Source organism: Abramis brama (assembly GCF_963993115.1).
Source record: "Abramis brama genome assembly, chromosome: 5".
NCBI lineage: Eukaryota > Metazoa > Chordata > Actinopteri > Cypriniformes > Leuciscidae > Abramis > Abramis brama.
This window is the reverse complement of record NC_139967.1, coordinates 24,033,076-24,044,877: the sequence shown is the minus strand read 5'-3', so window position 1 is coordinate 24,044,877 and position 11,802 is coordinate 24,033,076.

Genomic DNA, 11,802 nt, shown 5'->3' with positions numbered 1-11,802 from the left:
GACAGCCGCGTATAGCGGTGGCAGGTCGAGTGACAGGCACGTATAGCGGTGGCAGGTCGAGTGACAGGCGCATATAGCGGTGGCAGGTCGCGGGACAGCCGCGTATAGCGGTGGCAGGTCGAGTGACAGGCGCGTATAGCGGTGGCAGGTCGCGGGACAGGCGCATATAGCGGTGGCAGGTCGAGTGACAGGCGCGTATAGCGGTGGCAGGTCGAGTGACAGGCGCCAGTGGCAGCTGCCCCTGCCACGGAAAGATTTTACTCCCTCTCCAGTACCGTTGTGCTGTACATTTTCCGTTGTGTTGTGGCTCATTTCCGTTGTGTTGTGAACTTACAGTCTATGGTTGTGAACTTATGTTTGCTTTTTAAATTTCGTTGTGTTGTGCACTACTGGGCCACCGTAATTCAATCCCTCATATTTAAGGAAGAATCGAACAATTTGCAACGCAACAAACTTTTATTAAACATGCAATTCATAACTTGTTGCAACCGTCCCCAACCCTATCAGCCATGATGACAGAACATCATGTACCTGCTAGACACACTGACTTTGACACATGTTTTGACACAAAGCACAGTTTTGTTCAATAAATGCAGCCACAGATGTTGAATATGTCTACTGTCTTCTTGGTGGGGGGAGGGTCTAACTGTGCATGTGCTGTATGAGTGTCATCACTCTAGCTTTCTGATTGGAGAAAAATGACGTTGCAACTGTCCCCGGTCTCCCCTACTGCAGGTACCATTGACACAGGGGAAACAGCTTCCCTTCACCAGAAACACAAGCTAGTTTGCTGCTGGATGCATGTCTAATAATGCTTACTAATTAAGACTTTTAATTTAATTTAAGCTTGGAAAAAATTCACTTACTGTGTGGTCTCTTACTTTAAATTGTGAACTCGTCTCATTATGCGTTGTGGGCATTCATTTTAACACGCCAATTTTTAATGCCAAGACAGTTTCCAGGGTTGCTTTCTTGTGCCTCCTGCTGTCATTCTGACTAACAACATGTAGTTCCATGTTTGGTCACCAGATGGCATTAGTCATTAGCATAGTTATTAGGTGAGAAGGTTGGTTAATATTATGCTCTCTGCTTAATTAGATATTAGCACTGCTAATTATCATCGTCCCAATTGCAAACACATCAAAGACTGATACCCAGGGAAATACAGGACTTCTGGGAAAATAGGACTAAACTAAATGTACACATCTAATGCCAGATTTCTCAAGCATTTACCACCTGGAAAAAAACTAAATACTTAATTATCTAAAAATAATTTAAATAATATTTTTTATAGTGCCTTTCCAAAGACCAATGACGCTTTACAGGTTTATAGGTTAGGGGAAATATATATAGCCTATATATGGAGTGTCTTTTCATGTCTTAAACAAACATGGCAATGTTGACATTCATCAGGCTCGGCTTGTTTACACCTGGGGCCTCATTTATAAACGTGGCGTACGCACAAAACGGGGCTGAAAATGTGCGTACGCCGCTTCCGACGCATAAGTTGTGATTTATAAAAACAAACTTGACGGGAAAATTTGCGCACCTGCACGCAAACTCTGACCCATGCGTACGAACGTTTTGGAGATGGAGCAGTTTGGCGACACCAATGGTGAGCTGGAGTTAAGCGTCTTTTTGTGCACTTTTAGACAGAAAAATCTAAAGAAATACAAGATAATACAAATATAATTTCACTCACCAAGCCTGTCACTTGAAGCAAATATCCATCCCTTCTTAAATGTCCGCGCCAGCGAGCGCGTTGGGCCGTTTAGTGAAACTGACGCAAATAACAGTTTAAATAAATAAAATAATGATTTAAACTATGTTTTACTTCTGATATAAACATTTAGATTAAATATGCCATTCAAATTAATGGAGAACACTTAAACATGAAATCATTACTGAGAAGTTACAACATTTTTTATATTCAAATTCAATCAATAGAAATATTTGTTGTGAATGCAATGTTTTTGAACACTTTCCCTGTGGCGTGCTATGTTTTAATGTTTTAACAGAGATAATTGCTTATCATGATAATACAAGATTGTCTGAGAAAATAGTTTCGTGCAAATAATGCCCAAGGCCTATCTGTTTCCATTAAAAATATAAATCAATTAAAAATACTATTCGGCCAGTGGAAAAGATTAAAGGTATTTTACTTTATGTATTCAAAAACAAGACAAGGATAGGTAAGTACATGATTTTTATTAATGTAATGTGTCTTGTACCGTTAAACGTTATCACGTGGATGAATAATCATATGCAAATGATATGCAGATGAGGATATGCATAGTAAAACTAGGCGTTGTAAGCTCCATATATGGTTATTTCGGGGAGGAGACGCATGTGCGCACAATCTTCCACTGACTGGGATTTATAAAGTGAATTCTGCGCAGGTTTTGGCGTACGAACGGTTTTATAAGTCTGAATATTTTTTTTGCGTACGCCATTTTTGGCTTTCAGGCGCACGTACACTTTTAGTAAGGTTCCTACGCACAGTTTTATAAATGAGACCCCTGGTCATTTCATGCGTTTTTTTACTGATCGGATAGATATTTGATTTGTTAAAACAATTCCATTTACACTTGCCCAGCAATGCCCACATAAGTGTGTCTCCGCAAAACAGGTATAAATCCGATCTTCAATTCCCGCGCTATATGCAAATTAAAAGGGGTTGACGTCAGCGAAAGCAACAGTTTTGAGCTGCATTTTATTTATCATCAGCTAATTTAAAGACCAACGATCGCAATAGGAGAGAGCGGCATCAGCACTGGTAAGATCATTTAGTCTCACTACTTTTAATGAAGACGATTGTGTTTTGAGTGTCTGTGAAGAGATACACAATAAATAATAATGCGGCAATGCGTGTTGCGTTAGCGCCGTCATATCTGGCTATAACATAGCCTAAACCACGCTCTCATACGTTTATTATTTAACATTTTGGGAGAATCTTTTTTATAAAACAAATGTAGCCTACATAGCCTATGTGGTTTCAACAACCAGATGCATTTACACTTGTCCAGTTTCGTCTGGAATGCGTTTCAGACCATGAAGCAGAACCCTTAAAAACGGAAGCCGTTTGACATATGGGTGTTGATTCTACAATTGCAGGAACATTTGGTGTCCAAAGTCATTATTTTTTTCTGCTTTTTTTTTCTCCAAATGGTTATATTTTTAATTATTTTAATAATTTACTCATTGTCATGGGTCACAAGATGTTACAGGACATACCAATTAAACATTTTCTGTAAAGTGTCTTATATAGCTGAAAATCATGATTTATTTTCCGAATTAGTCAGTGTATTTTTTTCCAACATGTATTTGTGTAATCAAAATATTTTATTTTACTTTCTTTTGGTAATGTTTCATTTATTTTATTTATAAAAACCCTAAATAGTCGTTTCCCTAACTCTACATTAAATTGTAAAAACAAAACAAAAAAAACGTATAAAAATGTATGTCCATGAATCTTGCGTCAATTCTATTACTGTACTAGCCTATACTTTGCCTTTAAATTGGTGGAATTATCTCTCACAACTATGTAAGATACAGGAAATGATGTCACTTTCCCTCACTCATAAGATCTGAGGTACTAAGAGGTATGTGTGCTCTCTCTGAGAAAATATTTTGATCTAAAAAGGTCTTACACCAAGAGTTATTTTGTAAAACGTCAAAATTGTTACACCAATATCAAATGCAAAACAGAATTGATCTCTGATCACACAGTGGGTTGTTTAAAAGTATTTTAATCATCATTTCATTAGTGCCATGTGTTCTTAAACTGACTGCTTCGTGCTTCATATTGCTATTGTTAATTTTCTAGTTGCTTCCCTCCCTCTCTGCTCTGCTGTGCTGTAATGCCCTGGGACATCCTGCATACAGTACAGTAAGTGTGCATTCTCATCAAGGTCACATAATTAGATTTTTTAATATTGACTCTGGCCCATGACAAACATTTGCAAGAGAAAAGAGACAAAGCAGCTTCTTTTTTTGATACTTTCCTTTCTGTATGGTAGTCATGGTAACGCAAGACAGAGTTGAAAGATTGTGCAGGAAAGTCAGTGAGAGTTCATTGATGCTCTTTTGTCAATGGACACATGCATTGGTTCTGTTCCCCTCCCCCACCTTACCCTCATCATCATCTTTAATTTTCTTTAAATTACAATATACAAAATTACATAAGTATAGAAATGTGCAGTGCACAGTAGTATATATATATATATATATATATATATATATATATATATATATATTGAGTGTCTGGATATTGGGTTTGGCATACTATTAAAAGTCTATGTATATATATACACACACACACTGTGCAATTTACAAGTTGTTGTTTGGTAGTTTTTTAAAACTCGTTCAGTAAGAATGACTGATCATATTCTAATCCTAATCTGTCATCTATCAATCTGGCTAGTCCTCTGAATTAAAGGGTTAATCAGATGGCTGGAATGCCCTTGTCACAAACATTACCTCGCCTCATGCCCAGTTTCAAATCATTTTGTCAGGGACAGGATGGCTGCCAGCTCAGCTAGGCCAGGGCGGTTTGAGCAGCCGGCACCATGACAACAGCCCCCCTCAGCCAATCAGAGATGGAAACAGAGCTGCCCCAGATCCAGAGTTCCCACACTGTACTTGGATAGGGGTAAACGGAGAGGAAGAAGAATGAAAAGCTGGATACTTCGTTATCAAAAGAAGCATCAGATAATGACAGTGGTGTCACAAATGCGAACAGAACCCTCATTTTTGGGTGAATTATCTCTTTAAGCAGTCAACAGCCAGAAAAATTCATTTAACATCATGAAACAGTCCTCACATAATCCCAATGACAGATATTTTTGTTCATGTTTACGAGTCATGGAATTGCAGTTATAGATTTTTAGAGGGCAAAAAGTCAAAATGCTATTCACTTGTATAGAGCGACCATACAGGTTTTAAAACGCCTTTTATCTGAAACTTGGAATAGTATGATTTTACAATTAATATTTTATTTTTGATAGTCCTGTCATAGTTTATGATAGGGTAACACTAAATGACCAATTAAAAAAAATGATAATAATTTCATCACCAAAAAAGGACTCTATTTGACCATATAAGGAAACATTTCTTAGAATTGCAAGATGTACTGCCTTTAAAATGAGTGACAACTGCTTTTATGTAAATAATTCCTTAAACTTTTACTTATTTAATTTAATGATTTTTTGTTTGCTTTTATTTAATAATATTTTCAGTCAAATCATTTCATCAATTCAATCATAAATCAGTCATTACCTTATAAACAAAAACATGACTGCAAAAATGACAAATGAAATCAATGTTAGCAGCATTTAGTGAACTCTTTTGCTGCTTTCTAAAGTGTGTATGGGAAGTAACTAGTGTTTGACCAGACACTGAACTCATCTGAACTGCAGGCCTGAGGTGACGAGTGCAGCTGCTACATCACACACTCACATGCAGTTCTGTGTCAGACGTGTGTTCAGGTCAGGACATAAATCATACAGTTAATTAGCATATCACTGAATACTAGGAGTTTTACAGTTGCAGATTTGGCTTCGTACTGAAAAAAGACCAGATTTGTGGGATCACCTGAAGGCCTTAACAGCGTATCTGTTAAAAGTGAATAAATAAAGTTATAAGATGCAAGAACCTGCGGTGTATCAGCATTCAGGAGAACAGATACATCAACTTCACTTCTGAACTATATTATATGTCAGATTTTATCTTGGTGACGTCAGCTGATATAAACTGTCATGTCACATGTCATAACATGTTTGTATCACTCTGGTGTAGTCAACACACCCGGGGCAGAATTTCCGTTTTCACTTCAGTTCGCTTTGCTTCTTCAGTGACAGCATATGACAAGAAGCATAAAATTACAGGCATCCATAACGACGACAACATGTTCTCTTCCCTCTCATTCTCTTACTCTCCTGCATCGGTTTCAATGGACTTTCTGTTTCTGTCTGTAATCAACCACAAAAAAATATGAGTCACCTTCACTGGTAAGTAAAGAAGTATTTTCAAGAACTTTACATTATATATCATCAGATGTTTTAGAGGACATAACAAACAACTCCCTGTTTCAAAGACTCAAATAAGAGGTTGAATATAAAGCATTCCTGCTCATTTTTGTTACAATTTTTATTGAATTTGTGTTTTAGTAAAATTAAAGCAAAAGCTGACACTTCAAATCAACATTTCAAACAAATAAAAAAAAAATCTAAACCTTGACAAAAAAGTAGCTAGTCTTTGAGAATGTCTAAATCTATATGCAAATCCACAACTCAAAAAAGTATTTATGTCTAAAAACAACTAGAGATTGTATAACCCTTTTTATATAGAGCTATGCAGGCATCTAGTGGTTACACCATGCATTACAGATGTTTATCTTTTTCTTTTTTTTTTACTCCCAGATGGCATTTATTAAAAAAAAAAAAAAATCTGAAATTTGATTTTAAAAGGCGTTGCCTCTATTTTAACATGAAATATCGCTTTAATTTAAAAGTAATTAAAAAATATAATTATATTTAATATTATTGAACAAAATCATATTGAAGGTACATTTCAGGTGTTCTGTCACTTTTGACCGCGAACAAGTGTGACTCCCAAACAAATAGAAGACTGGCCAAACAAAAAAGATTGGCCGATAAATCTAAATTCTAATTTTTATATAATTTTTGAGAGCCTGATTACAAAAACGAAATTGTTGTTCTCATTATAATTTGATGTAGCCTTTATGACAGACTTGCATGTTGCACTTAACTGTATTTTCCTTTTTGAAGTGATTCCAATCATCTTTCAAGCAATTCAAAAACATCATGGCGAACACTGCGCATCTGAAGTGTCTCAGCTAAAGGAAATAATCCATTATTTATCTTCTTTAAGATATCGGCCAAATTTTCTTATCGGGCTGATAACGATAAAATTAAAAATGAACATATCGGCCGATAGCGATATGGTTGCCGTTATATCGTGCATCCCTACTCTTAAGGTTCCAAAAGAACCAGAAACTTTTTTAATGGAAATGTTCCATGGATGTTAAAGGTTCTTCATGGAATCATCAATACCAATAGATAACCTTTATTTTTAAGAGTGTACTGAATTATTTGACCGTGAGAATGTCATGATTGTTCCTATTTACGAGATTACGCGCAAAATATCTGAAACGGGACGAGGTTTAAGACGTCCTGTCGCTCTTGAGTGGCTCCATCACATCATCTGAGTGTGAGAGCGCGACCCTGAGTGCTGTCGGTCTCTGCCTAGAGGCATTGGGATGCATTACCATGGGAAGCTCAGCGGAGCAAACCAGCCCACTGTCACCGCAGGGGCATCCAAAACATCCCACACAGGTCACGCAAAGATGGAAACCAAGAGTGAGGAAATAACTGAGAAAGGAAGGTGTTCAGAAGAGTGTGAAGACAGAAATGGTGAAGCTGAGACTGTTTCATGTAAATGAATGCATGCTATAAATGACTGCTGTCAAGATTTTCATTGGTGTCTGAAGGTTTAAAGATTAAAAACAAGAGTATAACAAATGAGCACAGTGCAAATGTCTTGTTTCTGTCACTGAAGTTCTTCTTATTACTACAATTTGACTTTCAGACATAACAAATATAATGACCCAGATGAAGCCTGTCAACAACAACACAATGTGTGAAATCCGAATCTGGCCGATGATTAAAGGAGGATGTGCACTTTTTGGGATGTCAAGTAAATGAATAGCCTTAGAGACACAACAAAGCAGTACATCCGTGCATATATCTGGGTCTCTGGTTGATCTGGAGGCCTCTAGGAGAAAATAGACATCAAATATAACACAACGTTTCTGTTGACAATCGCTCTAAATCACTAGGTGATTGAAAAAGAATAAGCGAGAGAAGGAGACTGTGAGTCCTACATGTCCCGGAAACTCCCAATTTTATAGTCTCTCTAACTCACTCTCTCTCTCTTTTTGGACACAAAGCAACTCATTAAAAACACACAAATGCGTTGTCTGGCTTATTTTGCTCTTTAAGCGAAAAACCTGAGACAGTCGCAGTGTTCATCCTGGAAGCAGAAGAGAGCACTTTAATTTGAGTCTAATTCATAGAATTCATTAGCTCTTACAATGACAAATACAGAGTTTTTATGAAAGGTTTGAAGATTTGAGGCTTCTGAGCAACAGAAGACATGAACATCAAGCGTGATATCATCATGCCTCAAAAATATAGTTTCAAAAATGGGTAACACTTTACAATAAGGTCTCATTTGTTAACATTAGTTAATGTATTAAGTGACAAACTAACAATGAGCAATACATTTGTTACAGTATTTATTAATCTGTGTTAATGTTAGTTAATTAAAATAACTATAGAATGAAATATTGTTCATTCTATAGTTCATGTTAACTAAAGTAGTTAACTAATGAAACAAAACTATTTTTGGTAACAATTTACAATGTAAAGTGTTACCGAAAATGTTTTAGTGTCACTTTTGATCAATTAAATGTATCCTTGTATTCATTTATAAATACATACTGGTCATAAAAAAGAAGTTTAGCATTCATAACAGAGAATGAGAGGAAAAGCATAACTTAAGCCAAATTCGACTCGATTATGCATATTGTAAAATGTAACTGTGCCCTTTCACACATAATTATTACTTTCAGAAGCGTTTAATTAAACAGTCACATATATTTGCATATTCATAGTTCATTTTACTAATAAGGCATTGAATGCATTTCAATTGCCAGTTTATTATGGCAATATGAATGCTAAATGTTTAACAGCTTTAAGTAAGAAGCAATCAAGAAAACATCAAACTATAAACATGTAGCAATCAATCTCCCCCACTCCAATGAATAAAAACAATCCAATATTAGCATACTACCAGCTGTGAGAGACACTCAGATGCCACATTACCACATCATCAGCACAAACTACTCTCAGAAAAAAAGGGAAATGCTGTCACTAGGACAGTATATGTACAGGTATATTAATATGTACACTTTTGGTACCTTTGAGGGACTAATATGGACTCCACTATTTAGGTACAAAGGTGTAACTTTTGAAAAGGTACCACCTCAGTGAAAGCTTTTGTACCTTTTTTTCTGAGAGTGTACAAACATGGGCTCCATCCAGCATATCCCAATGAGTCACATCACCGTAATAATCATTCATGAGGAATGACGCCACATCTTACTTCTCATTTATCATTCCTTCTGGTGACCTTGGCTGATTTGAATGGCACAGTTTTGAGGTCACAGCAACCATATCTGATTCAGATTGCAATAAAAGGTCAAGCTACAGTTCATTTCATGCTTCATATATTATATCATCATGATTTACAGCATCCCTGCTTCATAACAGTGCTTTACAAAATGAATTCTTTTTAAATGAATAAATCAATTATTTATCATATCATTCGTTTTTAATGACTAAACAATGGCTTATGCTCAGTATAGGTCGATCAGTATGCTCATTGCTTGTAACTGATTTTAAGGTACCACGACCAATGGACTGAATACTGAAGCGAACACTAATTTTACCGTGGAAATAAAAACACTATTGAAACATTTCCTACAAATGGGGAAAAAAAGCAATTGCTCCTGTGTAGTACAATTTATACACTAAAGTCCACAGTGTATAGTGTAGAATATTATTTGAGATGCTACTTAGAAGTTAGTAATCCTAAACCTGTTATTTACAATTATGTCATTATTCACTAAAAACCTTCTGCCTTAGTTCTTTTGTGTCCATGTTCAAACATGATTTGAAATCTAGTAAAAATTGAAAAATGTACAGGTTTTAAGTGGCATGACAGTGATGCATGCTTTCTGGCTGCTTCTTTCCTTTTGGGCAATATCTGGGAGCGATTTTTAAAGAAGCAGTAAAAATTGTCTGTTTGCCATTGCTTCGCTAGCAGTGCCAGACAACTGTGACGTATGTTTTTAAATCCAGACACAGACGTAGGCAGCCAGACTGAACTCTGCTGATTCTATAATGCTGCAGTCTGAGCAGGACAAGATAACAGACACCCAGAAATATGACTCTACAGCAGAATGCCGGATGAAAGAAAAACGTGGTACACGTCATGAGGTGTAGAGGGGAAAAAACATCTTATTGCAAGTTGGACTGCAAAATCGTACTTTTTACTGTATGCCATTTAGAGGTTAAATGGGGGTGGGGAACAAAAAACTAAATAGGACGTCACGCATCCCTCACTTTCATACTAATCCCACTCTTATGGAGGGCAGCTGGGATTATGGGTTCGCACTGCCCTAGGTGCCACAGTGGAGCTACATTTATCAGAGAAATGCATTTTAGAAACTCCTCTTATTCAGTATTATTGTCCACACACAGTCCCGAGGCTCTCGCGACCACCCTTGACCCTGCACTTACTACTGGTACTGGTTTCCCATGATGCTTTAATGCAATTTAGAACAACTGATGCAGCCAAGGGCCAAAACACCAACCAGGCCAGAAAGTCCCCATGCTGAGATACACTCACTGCAGTTGGCAATCAAATTAAAAACGAATGCCTGTGACACACACTGACAAAACTCACTATTCAAAGGAGCCAATTATATTTGACTATAACTAGAGCACAGTGGTCTGTTGGTTTTACAGTTATGAACCAATATAAAATATGCATTTGATTCTGCCCCACAAGGCCATAGAGTGAGTGTGGGTCGAGCCCTGTGCCTGATTAAGTTGTAACAGATTATTGACCATATGTCTCATCGGGAGACCGCACGCACCCTCACACAGATGGCAGTTCACCTGGGCACCACCAGCATGGAGAGCTGAACCGAACATCTGCCCGAGACAGAGAGAAGAGAAGCAAGCACAACAATGGCATAAATGGTGCATTTCATCGGACCTAACATCCCAGTGAATTTTACGCAATTCAGTGAAATCGAGTATAGCAATAAGCTTCTATCACCCTTGACAAAAAAAAAATATATATATATATATAAAATGCTTTTGGATTATTGTAGGAAGTGTGACCAACATAATGACGTTTCGTTCATCAAGATAATCTTTACATGTGAACAACTTTTATGAATTTTGAAGCCTAAATACAAATTGGCAGTGTAAAAAAAGCTAAAAGTTAGAATATAAATGAACTACACACCACTGATCTACAAGTTGACAAGTTGAAGTTAGAATAGTCTGCATGAGCGCGAGTATAAACAATGAGGCTGTAAAGACAGGCTTGCGAGTAGATGACGTTTAAACGGATGGTTCACCTAAAAATGAAAATTTACTCACCCTCAATTTGTTTCAAACATATCTTCATTTCTTTCTTCTGCTGAACACAAAATATTTTTTGATTAATGTTTTGAAGAATGTTGACAACCAAACAGTTGATGGGACCCTATTGACTTTTAGTGAGGGCTCAAAGGTGACGCACATTAAACAGAGGTTTCCTGCCTTGCCCTACACAGACTGAGATTTCTCTGGATTCCCTGAACGTTTTCACTTGATTATGTATGGTAGATGATGAAAGACCTAAATAATTTGCAATCTTTTATTTAGAAATGTGATTTTTTAATTGTTTGGCAATTCTCTCATGAAATTTGGCACAAAGTGGTGAGCCATAAACCATCTTTGCTTGCAAAGACAGAATCTTTGGTGGATGCTCTTTTTATACCCAAACACAAAACACAATTTTATAGTCTTTTCACTTTCATTTTGACAACTGTCCCAACTTTTGTCGTGTGTTGCAGCCATCAACATTTGTTTATATGTACAAAATACAATTCATTTTGTCAGTGAATTATTATTTTTTTTATTACTTTTGCCAGTCAAATAA